Raw genomic sequence first — 17,797 nt, forward strand, 5'->3', positions numbered from 1 at the left:
TTGCACTAATACAAGAGAGATAATATCCTAATGCTGTTCTTTTGCACCAATACAAGAGAGATACTACCCTAATGCTGTTCTTTTGCACTAATACAAGAGATACTACCCTAATGCTGTTCTGTTGCACCACTACAAGAGAGATAATATCCTAATGCTGTTCTTTTGCACCAATACAAGAGATACTACCCTAATTCTGTTCTGTTGCACCAATACAAGAGAGCTACTACCCTAATGCTGTTCTTTTGCACCAATACAAGAGATACTATCCTAATGCTGTTCTTTTGCACCAATACAAGATAGATACTACCCTAATGCTGTTCTGTTGCACCAATACAAGAGATACTATCCTAATGCTGTTCTGTTGCACCAATACAAGATAGATACTACCCTAATGCTGTTCTGTTGCACCAATACAAGATAGATACTACCCTAATGCTGTTCTTTTGCACCAATACAAGAGAAATACTATCCTAATGCTGTTCTTTTGCACCAATACAAGATAGATACTATCCTAATGCTGTTCTTTTGCACCAATACAAGATAGATACTACCCTAATGCTGTTCTTTTGCACCAATACAAGAGATACTATCCTAATGCTGTTCTTTTGCACCAATACAAGAGATACTATCCTAATGCTGTTCTGTTGCACCAATACAAGAGATACTACCCTAATGCTGTTCTGTTGCACCAATACAAGAGAGATACTACCCTAATGCTGTTCTGTTGCACCAATACAAGAGAGATACTACCCTAATGCTGTTATGTTGCACCAATACAAGAGAGATACTACCCTAATGCTGTTATGTTGCACCAATACAAGAGAGATACTACCCTAATGCTGTTCTGTTGCACCAATACAAGAGATACTATCCTAATGCTGTTCTGTTGCACCACTACAAGAGAGATACTATCCTAATGCTGTTCTGTTGCACCACTACAAGAGAGATACTACCCTAATGCTGTTATGTTGCACCAATACAAGAGAGATACTACCCTAATGCTGTTCTGTTGCACCAATACAAGAGATACTATCCTAATGCTGTTCTGTTGCACCAATACAAGAGAGATACTATCCTAATGCTGTTCTGTTGCACCAATACAAGATAGATACTATCCTAATGCTGTTCTGTTGCACCAATACAAGAGAGATACTATCCTAATGCTGTTATGTTGCACCAATACAAGAGAGATACTACCCTAATGCTGTTATGTTGCACCAATACAAGAGAGATACTACCCTAATGCTGTTATGTTGCACCAATACAAGATAGATACTACCCTAATGCTGTTCTGTTGCACCAATACAAGAGAGATACTACCCTAATGCTGTTCTGTTGCACCAATACAAGAGAGATACTACCCTAATGCTGTTATGTTGCACCAATACAAGAGATGCTATCCTACTGCTGTTCTTTTGCACCAATACAAGAGAGATACTACCCTAATGCTGTTCTTTTGCACCAATACAAGAGAGATACTATCCTAATGCTGTTCTTTTGCACCAATACAAGAGATACTACCCTAATACTCCACTGTTGCACCACTACAAGAGAGATAATATCCTAATGCTGTTCTTGTGCACCAATACAAGAGATACTACCCTAATACTCTACTGTTGCACCAATACAAGAGATACTACCCTAATGCTGTTCTGTTGCACCAATACAAGAGATACTACCCTAATGCTGTTCTGTTGCACCAATACAAGAGAGATACTACCCTAATGCTGTTATGTTGCACCAATACAAGAGAGATACTACCCTAATGCTGTTATGTTGCACCAATACAAGAGAGATACTACCCTAATGCTGTTATGTTGCACCAATACAAGAGAGATACTATCCTAATGCTGTTCTGTTGCACCACTACAAGAGAGATACTACCCTAATGCTGTTATGTTGCACCAATACAAGAGAGATACTACCCTAATGCTGTTCTGTTGCACCAATACAAGAGATACTACCCTAATGCTGTTCTGTTGCACCAATACAAGAGATACTACCCTAATGCTGTTCTGTTGCACCAATACAAGAGAGATACTACCCTAATGCTGTTCTGTTGCACCAATACAAGAGAGATACTACCCTAATGCTGTTCTGTTGCACCAATACAAGAGAGATACTATCCTAATGCTGTTCTGTTGCACCAATACAAGAGAGATACTATCCTAATGCTGTTCTGTTGAACCAATACAAGATAGATACTATCCTAATGCTGTTCTGTTGCACCAATACAAGAGATACTACCCTAATGCTGTTATGTTGCACCAATACAAGAGAGATACTACCCTAATGCTGTTCTGTTGCACCAATACAAGATAGATACTACCCTAATGCTGTTCTGTTGCACCAATACAAGAGAGATACTACCCTAATGCTGTTATGTTGCACCAATACAAGAGATACTATCCTACTGCTGTTCTTTTGCACCAATACAAGAGAGATACTACCCTAATGCTGTTCTTTTGCACTAATACAAGAGAGATACTATCCTAATGCTGTTCTTTTGCACCAATACAAGATAGATACTACCCTAATGCTGTTCTGTTGCACCAATACAAGAGATACTATCCTAATGCTGTTCTGTTGCACCAATACAAGATAGATACTACCCTAATGCTGTTCTGTTGCACCAATACAAGATAGATACTACCCTAATGCTGTTCTTTTGCACCAATACAAGAGAGATACTATCCTAATGCTGTTCTTTTGCACCAATACAAGATAGATACTATCCTAATGCTGTTCTTTTGCACCAATACAAGATAGATACTACCCTAATGCTGTTCTTTTGCACCAATACAAGAGATACTATCCTAATGCTGTTCTTTTGCACCAATACAAGATAGATACTACCCTAATGCTGTTCTGTTGCACCAATACAAGAGATACTACCCTAATGCTGTTCTTTTGCACCAATACAAGAGAGATACTATCCTAATGCTGTTCTGTTGCACCAATACAAGAGAGATACTACCCTAATGCTGTTCTGTTGCACCAATACAAGAGATACTATCCTAATGCTGTTCTGTTGCACCAATACAAGAGATACTACCCTAATGCTGTTCTGTTGCACCAATACAAGAGAGATACTACCCTAATGCTGTTCTGTTGCACCAATACAAGAGAAATACTACCCTAATGCTGTTATGTTGCACCAATACAAGAGAGATACTACCCTAATGCTGTTCTGTTGCACCAATACAAGAGATACTATCCTAATGCTGTTCTGTTGCACCAATACAAGAGATACTATCCTAATGCTGTTCTGTTGCACCACTACAAGAGAGATACTACCCTAATGCTGTTCTGTTGCACCAATACAAGATAGATACTACCCTAATGCTGTTCTGTTGCACCAATACAAGAGAGATACTACCCTAATGCTGTTCTGTTGCACCAATACAAGAGAGATACTACCCTAATGCTGTTCTGTTGCACCAATACAAGAGAGATACTACCCTAATGCTGTTCTGTTGCACCAATACAAGATACTATCCTAATGCTGTTCTGTTGCACCAATACAAGAGATACTATCCTAATGCTGTTCTGTTGCACCAATACAAGAGATACTATCCTAATGCTGTTCTGTTGCACCAATACAAGAGAGATACTACCCTAATGCTGTTCTTTTGCACCAATACAAGAGATACTATCCTAATGCTGTTCTTTTGCACCAATACAAGAGAGATACTACCCTAATGCTGTTCTGTTGCACCAATACAAGAGAGATACTACCCTAATGCTGTTCTGTTGCACCAATACAAGATAGATACTACCCTAATGCTGTTCTGTTGCACCAATACAAGAGATACTACCCTAATGCTGTTCTGTTGCACCAATACAAGAGAGATACTACCCTAATGCTGTTATGTTGCACCAATACAAGAGATACTACCCTAATGCTGTTCTGTTGCACCAATACAAGAGAGATACTACCCTAATGCTGTTCTGTTGCACCAATACAAGAGAGATACTACCCTAATGCTGTTCTTTTGCACCAATACAAGAGAGATACTATCCTAATGCTGTTCTGTTGCACCAATACAAGAGAGATACTACCCTAATGCTGTTATGTTGCACCAATACAAGAGATACTATCCTACTGCTGTTCTTTTGCACCAATACAAGAGACATACTACCCTAATACTCCACTGTTGCACCACTACAGGAGAGATAATATCCTAATGCTGTTCTTTTGCACCAATACAAGAGAGATACTACCCTAATGCTGTTATTTTGCACCAATACAAGAGATACTACCCTAATACTCCACTGTTGCACCACTACAAGAGATACTATCCTAATGCTGTTCTTTTGCACCAATACAAGAGAGATACTACCCTAATACTCCACTGTTGCACCACTACAAGAGAGATAATATCCTAATGCTGTTCTTGTGCACCAATACAAGAGATACTACCCTAATACTCTACTGTTGCACCAATACAAGAGATACTACCCTAATGCTGTTCTTTTGCACCAATACAAGAGAGATACTACCCTAATGCTGTTCTGTTGCACCAATACAAGAGATACTATCCCAATGCTGTTCTGTTGCACCACTACAAGAGAGATACTACCCCAATGCTGTTCTGTTGCACCAATACAAGAGAGATACTACCCTAATGCTGTTCTGTTGCACTAATACAAGAGAGATACTACACTAATGCTGTTCTGTTGCACCAATACAAGAGAGATAATATCCTAATGCTGTTCTTTTGCACCAATACAAGAGAGATACTACCCTAATGCTGTTATTTTGCACCAATACAAGAGATACTACCCTAATACTCCACTGTTGCACCACTACAAGAGATACTATCCTAATGCTGTTCTTTTGCACCAATACAAGAGATACTACCCTAATACTCCACTGTTGCACCACTACAAGAGATAATATCCTAATGCTGTTCTTGTGCACCAATACAAGAGATACTACCCTAATACTCTACTGTTGCACCAATACAAGAGATACTACCCTAATGCTGTTCTGTTGCACCAATACAAGAGATACTACCCTAATGCTGTTCTGTTGCACCAATACAAGAGAGATACTACCCCAATGCTGTTCTGTTGCACCAATACAAGAGAGATACTACCCCAATGCTGTTCTGTTGCACCAATACAAGAGAGATACTACCCTAATGCTGTTCTGTTGCACTAATACAAGAGAGATACTACCCTAATGCTGTTCTGTTGCACTAATACAAGAGAGATACTACCCTAATGCTGTTCTGTTGCACCAATACAAGAGAGATACTATCCTAATGCTGTTCTGTTGCACCAATACAAGAGATACTATCCTAATGCTGTTATGTTGCACCAATACAAGAGAGATACTACCCTAATGCTGTTATGTTGCACCAATACAAGAGAGATACTACCCTAATGCTGTTCTGTTGCACCAATACAAGAGAGATACTATCCTAATGCTGTTCTGTTGCACCACTACAAGAGATACTACCCTAATGCTGTTATGTTGCACCAATACTAGAGAGATACTACCCTAATGCTGTTCTGTTGCACCAATACAAGAGAGATACTACCCTAATGCTGTTCTGTTGCACCAGTACAAGAGAGATACTACCCTAATGCTGTTCTGTTGCACCAATACAAGATAGATACTACCCTAATGCTGTTCTGTTGCACCAATACAAGAGAGATACTACCTAATGCTGTTCTGTTGCACCAATACAAGAGAGATACTATCCTAATGCTGTTCTGTTGCACCACTACAAGAGATACTACCCTAATGCTGTTATGTTGCACCAATACAAGAGAGATACTACCCTAATGCTGTTCTGTTGCACCAATACAAGAGAGATACTACCCTAATGCTGTTCTGTTGCACCAATACAAGAGAGATACTACCCTAATGCTGTTCTGTTGCACCAATACAAGATAGATACTACCCTAATGCTGTTCTGTTGCACCAATACAAGAGAGAGACTACCCTAATGCTGTTCTGTTGCACCAATACAAGAGATACTACCCTAATGCTGTTATGTTGCACCAATACAAGAGATACTATCCTACTGCTGTTCTTTTGCACCAATACAAGAGAGATACTACCCGAATACTCCACTGTTGCACCACTACAAGAGAGATAATATCCTAATGCTGTTCTTTTGCACCAATACAAGAGAGATACTATCCCAATGCTGTTCTGTTGCACCAATACAAGAGAGATACTACCCTAATACTCCACTGTTGCACCACTACAAGAGAGATAATATCCTAATGCTGTTCTTGTGCACCAATACAAGAGATACTACCCTAATACTCTACTGTTGCACCAATACAAGAGATACTACCCTAATGCTGTTCTGTTGCACCAATACAAGAGAGACTACCCTAATGCTGTTCTGTTGCACCAATACAAGAGAGATACTACCCTAATGCTGTTCTGTTGCACCAATACAAGAGAGATACTACCCTAATGCTGTTCTGTTGCACCAATACAAGAGAGATACTATCCCAATGCTGTTCTGTTGCACCACTACAAGAGATACTACCCTAATGCTGTTCTGTTGCACCAATACAAGATAGATACTACCCTAATGCTGTTCTGTTGCACCAATACAAGAGAGATACTACCCTAATGCTGTTCTGTTGCACCACTACAAGAGAGATACTACCCTAATGCTGTTCTGTTGCACCAATACAAGAGAGATACTACCCTAATGCTGTTCTGTTGCACCAATACAAGAGAGATACTACCCTAATGCTGTTCTGTTGCACCAATACAAGAGAGATACTACCCTAATGCTGTTCTGTTGCACCAATACAAGATAGATACTACCCTAATGCTGTTCTGTTGCACCAATACAAGAGAGATACTACCCTAATGCTGTTCTGTTGCACCACTACAAGAGATACTACCCTAATGCTGTTCTGTTGCACCAATACAAGAGAGATACTACCCTAATGCTGTTCTGTTGCACCAATACAAGAGAGATACTACCCTAATGCTGTTCTTTTGCACCAATACAAGAGAGATACTACCCTAATGCTGTTCTTTTGCACTAATACAAGAGAGATACTACCCTAATGCTGTTCTGTTGCACCAATACAAGAGAGATACTACCCTAATGCTGTTCTGTTGCACCAATACAAGAGAGATACTACCCTAATGCTGTTCTGTTGCACCAATACAAGAGAGATACTACCCTAATGCTGTTCTTTTGCACCAATACAAGAGAGATACTACCCTAATGCTGTTCTGTTGCACCAATACAAGAGAGATACTACCCTAATGCTGTTCTTTTGCACCAATACAAGAGAGATACTATCCTAATGCTGTTCTGTTGCACCAATACAAGAGAGATACTACCCTAATGCTGTTATGTTGCACCAATACAAGAGATACTATCCTACTGCTGTTCTTTTGCACCAATACAAGAGATACTACCCTAATGCTGTTCTGTTGCACCAATACAATAGAGATACTATCCTACTGCTGTTCTTTTGCACCAATACAAGAGAGATACTACCCTAATACTCCATCCACTGTTGCACCACTACAAGAGAGATAATATCCTAATGCTGTTATTTTGCACCAATACAAGAGATACTACCCTAATGCTGTTCTTTTGCACCAATACAAGAGAGATACTACCCTAATGCTGTTCTGTTGCACCACTACAAGAGAGATACTACCCTAATACTCCACTGTTGCACCAATACAAGAGAGATACTACCCTAATGCTGTTCTGTTGCACCAATACAAGAGATACTACCCTAATACTCCACTGTTGCACCACTACAAGAGAGATACTACCCTAATGATGTTCTTTTGCACCAATACAAGAGATACTACCCTAATACTCCACTGTTGCACCACTACAAGAGAGATAATATCCTAATGCTGTTCTTTTGCACCAATACAAGAGATACTACCCTAATACTCTACTGTTGCACCAATACAAGAGAGATACTATCCCAATGCTGTTCTGTTGCACCAATACAAGATAGATACTACCCTAATGCTGTTCTGTTGCACCAATACAAGATAGATACTACCCTAATGCTGTTCTGTTGCACCAATACAAGAGAGATACTACCCTAATGCTGTTCTGTTGCACCAATACAAGAGAGATACTATCCTAATGCTGTTCTGTTGCACCACTACAAGAGATACTACCCTAATGCTGTTATGTTGCACCAATACAAGAGAGATACTACCCTAATGCTGTTCTGTTGCACCAATACAAGAGAGATACTACCCTAATGCTGTTCTGTTGCACCAATACAAGAGAGATACTACCCTAATGCTGTTCTGTTGCACCAATACAAGATAGATACTACCCTAATGCTGTTCTGTTGCACCAATACAAGAGAGACTACCCTAATGCTGTTCTGTTGCACCAATACAAGAGAGATACTACCCTAATGCTGTTATGTTGCACCAATACAAGAGATACTATCCTACTGCTGTTCTTTTGCACCAATACAAGAGATACTACCCGAATACTCCACTGTTGCACCACTACAAGAGAGATAATATCCTAATGCTGTTCTTTTGCACCAATACAAGAGAGATACTACCCTAATGCTGTTATTTTGCACCAATACAAGAGATACTACCCTAATACTCCACTGTTGCACCACTACAAGAGAGATAATATCCTAATGCTGTTCTTGTGCACCAATACAAGAGATACTACCCTAATACTCTACTGTTGCACCAATACAAGAGATACTACCCTAATGCTGTTCTGTTGCACCAATACAAGAGAGATACTACCCTAATGCTGTTCTGTTGCACCAATACAAGAGGGATACTACCCTAATGCTGTTCTGTTGCACCAATACAAGAGAGATACTATCCCAATGCTGTTCTGTTGCACCACTACAAGAGAGATACTACCCTAATGCTGTTCTGTTGCACCAATACAAGATAGATACTACCCTAATGCTGTTCTGTTGCACCAATACAAGAGATACTACCCTAATGCTGTTCTGTTGCACCACTACAAGAGAGATACTACCCTAATGCTGTTCTGTTGCACCACTACAAGAGAGATACTACCCTAATGCTGTTCTGTTGCACCAATACAAGAGAGATACTACCCTAATGCTGTTCTGTTGCACCAATACAAGAGAGATACTACCCTAATGCTGTTCTGTTGCACCAATACAAGAGAGATACTACCCTAATGCTGTTCTGTTGCACTAATACAAGAGAGATACTACCCTAATGCTGTTCTGTTGCACCAATACAAGAGATACTATAATGCTGTTCTGTTGCACCAATACAAGATAGATACCCTAATGCTGTTCTGTTGCACCAATACAAGATAGATACTACCCTAATGCTGTTCTGTTGCACCACCAATACTACCCTAATGCTGTTCTGTTGCACCAATACAAGAGATACTACCCTAATGCTGTTCTGTTGCACCACTACAAGAGATACTACCCTAATGCTGTTCTGTTGCACCAATACAAGAGATACTACCCTAATGCTGTTCTTTTGCACCAATACAAGAGAGATACTACCCTAATGCTGTTCTTTTGCACCAATACAAGAGAGATACTACCCTAATGCTGTTCTTTTGCACCAATACAAGAGAGATACTATCCTAATGCTGTTCTGTTGCACCAATACAAGAGAGATACTACCCTAATGCTGTTCTTTTGCACCAATACAAGAGAGATACTATCCTAATGCTGTTCTGTTGCACCAATACAAGAGAGATACTACCCTAATGCTGTTATGTTGCACCAATACAAGAGATACTATCCTACTGCTGTTCTTTTGCACCAATACAAGAGAGATACTACCCTAATACTCCACTGTTGCACCACTACAGGAGAGATAATATCCTAATGCTGTTCTTTTGCACCAATACAAGAGAGATACTACCCTAATGCTGTTATTTTGCACCAATACAAGAGATACTACCCTAATACTCCACTGTTGCACCACTACAAGAGAGATAATATCCTAATGCTGTTCTTGTGCACCAATACAAGAGATACTACCCTAATACTCTACTGTTGCACCAATACAAGAGATACTACCCTAATGCTGTTCTGTTGCACCAATACAAGAGAGATACTACCCTAATGCTGTTCTGTTGCACCAATACAAGAGAGATACTACCCTAATGCTGTTCTGTTGCACCAATACAAGAGAGATACTATCCCAATGCTGTTCTGTTGCACCACTACAAGATAGATACTACCCTAATGCTGTTCTGTTGCACCAATACAAGATAGATAATATCCTAATGCTGTTCTTTTGCACCAATACAAGAGAGATACTACCCTAATGCTGTTCTGTTGCACCAATACAAGAGAGATACTACCCTAATGCTGTTCTTTTGCACTAATACAAGAGATACTACCCTAATGCTGTTCTGTTGCACCAATACAAGAGAGATAATATCCTAATGCTGTTCTTTTGCACCAATACAAGAGAGATACTACCCTAATGCTGTTCTTTTGCACTAATACAAGAGAGATACTACCCTAATGCTGTTCTGTTGCACCAATACAAGAGAGATACTACCCTAATGCTGTTCTGTTGCACCAATACAAGATAGATACTACCCTAATGCTGTTCTGTTGCACCAATACAAGAGAGATACTACCCTAATGCTGTTCTGTTGCACCAATACAAGAGAGATACTACCCTAATGCTGTTCTGTTGCACCAATACAAGAGAGATACTACCCTAATGCTGTTCTTTTGCACCAATACAAGAGAGATACTATCCTAATGCTGTTCTGTTGCACCAATACAAGAGAGATACTACCCTAATGCTGTTCTTTTGCACCAATACAAGAGAGATACTACCCTAATGCTGTTCTTTTGCACTAATACAAGAGAGATACTACCCTAATGCTGTTCTTTTGCACCAATACAAGATAGATACTATCCTAATGCTGTTCTGTTGCACCAATACAAGAGATACTACCCTAATGCTGTTCTTTTGCACCAATACAAGAGAGATACTATCCTAATGCTGTTCTGTTGCACCAATACAAGAGAGATACTACCCTAATGCTGTTCTTTTGCACCAATACAAGAGAGATACTACCCTAATGCTGTTCTGTTGCACCAATACAAGAGATACTACCCTAATGCTGTTCTGTTGCACCAATACAAGAGATACTATCCTACTGCTGTTCTTTTGCACCAATACAAGAGATACTACCCTAATGCTGTTCTGTTGCACCAATACAATAGAGATACTATCCTACTGCTGTTCTTTTGCACCAATACAAGAGAGATACTACCCTAATACTCCATCCACTGTTGCACCACTACAAGAGAGATAATATCCTAATGCTGTTATTTTGCACCAATACAAGAGATACTACCCTAATGCTGTTCTTTTGCACCAATACAAGAGAGATACTACCCTAATGCTGTTCTGTTTCACCAATACAAGAGAGATACTACCCTAATACTCCACTGTTGCACCACTACAAGAGAGATACTACCCTAATGCTGTTCTGTTGCACCAATACAAGAGATACTACCCTAATACTCCACTGTTGCACCACTACAAGAGAGATACTATCCTAATGCTGTTCTTTTGCACCAATACAAGAGAGATACTACCCTAATACTCCACTGTTGCACCACTACAAGAGAGATAATATCCTAATGCTGTTCTTTTGCACCAATACAAGAGATACTACCCTAATACTCTACTGTTGCACCAATACAAGAGAGATACTATCCCAATGCTGTTCTGTTGCACCAATACAAGATAGATACTACCCTAATGCTGTTCTGTTGCACCAATACAAGATAGATACTACCCTAATGCTGTTCTGTTGCACCAATACAAGAGAGATACTACCCTAATGCTGTTCTGTTGCACCAATACAAGAGAGATACTATCCTAATGCTGTTCTGTTGCACCACTACAAGAGATACTACCCTAATGCTGTTATGTTGCACCAATACAAGAGAGATACTACCCTAATGCTGTTCTGTTGCACCAATACAAGAGAGATACTACCCTAATGCTGTTCTGTTGCACCAATACAAGAGAGATACTACCCTAATGCTGTTCTGTTGCACCAATACAAGAGAGATACTACCCTAATGCTGTTCTTTTGCACCAATACAAGAGAGATACTACCCTAATGCTGTTCTGTTGCACCAATACAAGAGAGATACTACCCTAATGCTGTTATGTTGCACCAATACAAGAGATACTATCCTACTGCTGTTCTTTTGCACCAATACAAGAGACATACTACCCTAATACTCCACTGTTGCACCACTACAGGAGAGATAATATCCTAATGCTGTTCTTTTGCACCAATACAAGAGAGATACTACCCTAATGCTGTTATTTTGCACCAATACAAGAGATACTACCCTAATACTCCACTGTTGCACCACTACAAGAGAGATAATATCCTAATGCTGTTCTTGTGCACCAATACAAGAGATACTACCCTAATACTCTACTGTTGCACCAATACAAGAGATACTACCCTAATGCTGTTCTGTTGCACCAATACAAGAGAGATACTACCCTAATGCTGTTCTGTTGCACCAATACAAGAGAGATACTATCCCAATGCTGTTCTGTTGCACCACTACAAGAGAGATACTACCCTAATGCTGTTCTGTTGCACCAATACAAGATAGATACTACCCTAATGCTGTTCTGTTGCACCAATACAAGAGATACTACCCTAATGCTGTTCTGTTGCACCACTACAAGAGAGATACTACCCTAATGCTGTTCTGTTGCACCACTACAAGAGAGATACTACCCTAATGCTCTTCTGTTGCACTAATACAAGAGAGATACTACCCTAATGCTGTTCTGTTGCACCAATACAAGAGATACTATCCCAATGCTGTTCTGTTGCACCACTACAAGAGAGATACTACCCTAATACTCTACTGTTGCACTAATACAAGAGAGATACTACCCTAATGCTGTTCTGTTGCACCAATACAAGAGAGATAATATCCTAATGCTGTTCTTTTGCACCAATACAAGATAGATACTATCCTAATGCTGTTCTTTTGCACCAATACAAGAGAGATACTACCCTAATGCTGTTCTGTTGCACCAATACAAGAGATACTACCCTAATGCTGTTCTGTTGCACCAATACAAGAGAGATACTACCCTAATGCTGTTCTGTTGCACCAATACAAGAGAGATACTACCCTAATGCTGTTCTGTTGCACCAATACAAGAGAGATACTACCCTAATGCTGTTCTGTTGCACTAATACAAGAGAGATACTACCTAATGCTGTTCTGTTGCACCAATACAAGAGAGATACTACCTAATGCTGTTCTGTTGCACCAATACAAGATAGATACTACCCTAATGCTGTTCTGTTGCACCAATACAAGAGATACTACCCTAATGCTGTTCTGTTGCACCAATACAAGAGAGATACTACCCTAATGCTGTTCTGTTGCACCAATACAAGAGAGATACTACCCTAATGCTGTTCTTTTGCACCAATACAAGAGAGATACTACCCTAATGCTGTTCTGTTGCACCAATACAAGAGATACTACCCTAATGCTGTTCTGTTGCACCAATACAAGAGATACTATCCTACTGCTGTTCTTTTGCACCAATACAAGAGATACTACCCTAATGCTGTTCTGTTGCACCAATACAATAGAGATACTATCCTACTGCTGTTCTTTTGCACCAATACAAGAGAGATACTACCCTAATACTCCATCCACTGTTGCACCACTACAAGAGAGATAATATCCTAATGCTGTTATTTTGCACCAATACAAGAGATACTACCCTAATGCTGTTCTTTTGCACCAATACAAGAGAGATACTACCCTAATGCTGTTCTGTTTCACCAATACAAGAGAGATACTACCCTAATACTCCACTGTTGCACCACTACAAGAGATACTACCCTAATGCTGTTCTGTTGCACCAATACAAGAGATACTACCCTAATACTCCACTGTTGCACCACTACAAGAGAGATACTATCCTAATGCTGTTATTTTGCACCAATACAAGAGATACTACCCTAATACTCCACTGTTGCACCACTACAAGAGAGATAATATCCTAATGCTGTTCTTTTGCACCAATACAAGAGATACTACCCTAATACTCTACTGTTGCACCAATACAAGAGAGATACTATCCTAATGCTGTTCTGTTGCACCAATACAAGATAGATACTACCCTAATGCTGTTCTGTTGCACCAATACAAGATAGATACTACCCTAATGCTGTTCTGTTGCACCAATACAAGAGAGATACTACCCTAATGCTGTTCTGTTGCACCAATACAAGAGAGATACTATCCTAATGCTGTTCTGTTGCACCACTACAAGAGATACTACCTAATGCTGTTATGTTGCACCAATACAAGAGAGATACTACCCTAATGCTGTTCTGTTGCACCAATACAAGAGAGATACTACCCTAATGCTGTTCTGTTGCACCAATACAAGAGAGATACTACCCTAATGCTGTTCTGTTGCACCAATACAAGATAGATACTACCCTAATGCTGTTCTGTTGCACCAATACAAGAGAGACTACCCTAATGCTGTTCTGTTGCACCAATACAAGAGAGATACTACCCTAATGCTGTTATGTTGCACCAATACAAGAGATACTATCCTACTGCTGTTCTTTTGCACCAATACAAGAGATACTACCCGAATACTCCACTGTTGCACCACTACTGTTCTTTTGCACCAATACAAGAGAGATACTACCCTAATGCTGTTATTTTGCACCAATACAAGAGATACTACCCTAATACTCCACTGTTGCACCACTACAAGAGAGATAATATCCTAATGCTGTTCTTGTGCACCAATACAAGAGATACTACCCTAATACTCTACTGTTGCACCAATACAAGAGATACTACCCTAATGCTGTTCTAATGCTACAAAAGTTCTGTGCTGTTCTGTTGCACCAATACAAGAGGGATACTACCCTAATGCTGTTCTGTTGCACCAATACAAGAGATACTATCCCAATGCTGTTCTGTTGCACCACTACAAGAGAGATACTACCCTAATGCTGTTCTGTTGCACCAATACAAGATAGATACTACCCTAATGCTGTTCTGTTGCACCAATACAAGAGATACTACCCTAATGCTGTTCTGTTGCACCACTACAAGAGAGATACTACCCTAATGCTGTTCTGTTGCACCAATACAAGAGAGATACTACCCTAATGCTGTTCTGTTGCACCAATACAAGAGAGATACTACCCTAATGCTGTTCTGTTGCACCAATACAAGAGAGATACTACCCTAATGCTGTTCTGTTGCACTAATACAAGAGAGATACTACCCTAATGCTGTTCTGTTGCACCAATACAAGAGATACTACCCTAATGCTGTTCTGTTGCACCAATACAAGAGAGATACTACCCTAATGCTGTTCTGTTGCACCAATACAAGAGATACTACCCTAATGCTGTTCTGTTGCACCACTACAAGAGAGATACTACCCTAATGCTGTTCTGTTGCACCAATACAAGAGAGATACTACCCTAATGCTGTTCTGTTGCACCAATACAAGAGAGATACTACCCTAATGCTGTTCTGTTGCACCAATACAAGAGAGATACTACCCTAATGCTGTTCTGTTGCACTAATACAAGAGAGATACTACCCTAATGCTGTTCTGTTGCACCAATACAAGAGAGATACTACCCTAATGCTGTTCTGTTGCACCAATACAAGATAGATACTACCCTAATGCTGTTCTGTTGCACCAATACAAGAGATACTACCCTAATGCTGTTCTGTTGCACCAATACAAGAGAGATACTACCCTAATGCTGTTCTGTTGCACCAATACAAGAGATACTACCCTAATGCTGTTCTTTTGCACCAATACAAGAGAGATACTACCCTAATGCTGTTCTGTTGCACCAATACAAGAGATACTACCCTAATGCTGTTCTGTTGCACCAATACAAGAGATACTATCCTACTGCTGTTCTTTTGCACCAATACAAGAGATACTACCCTAATGCTGTTCTGTTGCACCAATACAATAGAGATACTATCCTACTGCTGTTCTTTTGCACCAATACAAGAGATACTACCCTAATACTCCATCCACTGTTGCACCACTACAAGAGAGATAATATCCTAATGCTGTTATTTTGCACCAATACAAGAGATACTACCCTAATGCTGTTCTTTTGCACCAATACAAGAGAGATACTACCCTAATGCTGTTCTGTTGCACCAATACAAGAGGGATACTACCCTAATGCTGTTCTGTTGCACCAATACAAGAGAGATACTATCCCAATGCTGTTCTGTTGCACCACTACAAGAGAGATACTACCCTAATGCTGTTCTGTTGCACCAATACAAGATAGATACTACCCTAATGCTGTTCTGTTGCACCAATACAAGAGATACTACCCTAATGCTGTTCTGTTGCACCACTACAAGAGAGATACTACCCTAATGCTGTTCTGTTGCACCAATACAAGAGAGATACTACCCTAATGCTGTTCTGTTGCACCAATACAAGAGAGATACTACCCTAATGCTGTTCTGTTGCACCAATACAAGAGAGATACTACCCTAATGCTGTTCTGTTGCACTAATACAAGAGAGATACTACCCTAATGCTGTTCTGTTGCACCAATACAAGAGATACTACCCTAATGCTGTTCTGTTGCACCAATACAAGAGAGATACTACCCTAATGCTGTTCTGTTGCACCAATACAAGAGATACTACCCTAATGCTGTTCTGTTGCACCACTACAAGAGAGATACTACCCTAATGCTGTTCTGTTGCACCAATACAAGAGAGATACTACCCTAATGCTGTTCTGTTGCACCAATACAAGAGAGATACTACCCTAATGCTGTTCTGTTGCACCAATACAAGAGAGATACTACCCTAATGCTGTTCTGTTGCACTAATACAAGAGAGATACTACCCTAATGCTGTTCTGTTGCACCAATACAAGAGAGATACTACCCTAATGCTGTTCTGTTGCACCAATACAAGATAGATACTACCCTAATGCTGTTCTGTTGCACCAATACAAGAGATACTACCCTAATGCTGTTCTGTTGCACCAATACAAGAGAGATACTACCCTAATGCTGTTCTGTTGCACCAATACAAGAGATACTACCCTAATGCTGTTCTTTTGCACCAATACAAGAGAGATACTACCCTAATGCTGTTCTGTTGCACCAATACAAGAGATACTACCCTAATGCTGTTCTGTTGCACCAATACAAGAGATACTATCCTACTGCTGTTCTTTTGCACCAATACAAGAGATACTACCCTAATGCTGTTCTGTTGCACCAATACAATAGAGATACTATCCTACTGCTGTTCTTTTGCACCAATACAAGAGATACTACCTAATACTCCATCCACTGTTGCACCACTACAAGAGAGATAATATCCTAATGCTGTTATTTTGCACCAATACAAGAGATACTACCCTAATGCTGTTCTTTTGCACCAATACAAGAGAGATACTACCCTAATGCTGTTCTTTTGCACCAATACAAGAGATACTACCCTAATACTCCACTGTTGCACCACTACAAGAGAGATAATATCCTAATGCTGTTCTTTTGCACCAATACAAGAGATACTACCCTAATACTCTACTGTTGCACCAATACAAGAGAGATACTATCCTAATGCTGTTCTTTTGCACCAATACAAGAGAGATACTACCCTAATACTCCACTGTTGCACCACTACAAGAGAGATAATATCCTAATGCTGTTCTTTTGCACCAATACAAGAGATACTACCCTAATACTCTACTGTTGCACCAATACAAGAG

The sequence above is a fragment of the Oncorhynchus keta genome, chromosome 2, assembly GCF_023373465.1.
Source record: "Oncorhynchus keta strain PuntledgeMale-10-30-2019 chromosome 2, Oket_V2, whole genome shotgun sequence".
NCBI classification, from domain to species: Eukaryota; Metazoa; Chordata; class Actinopteri; order Salmoniformes; family Salmonidae; genus Oncorhynchus; species Oncorhynchus keta.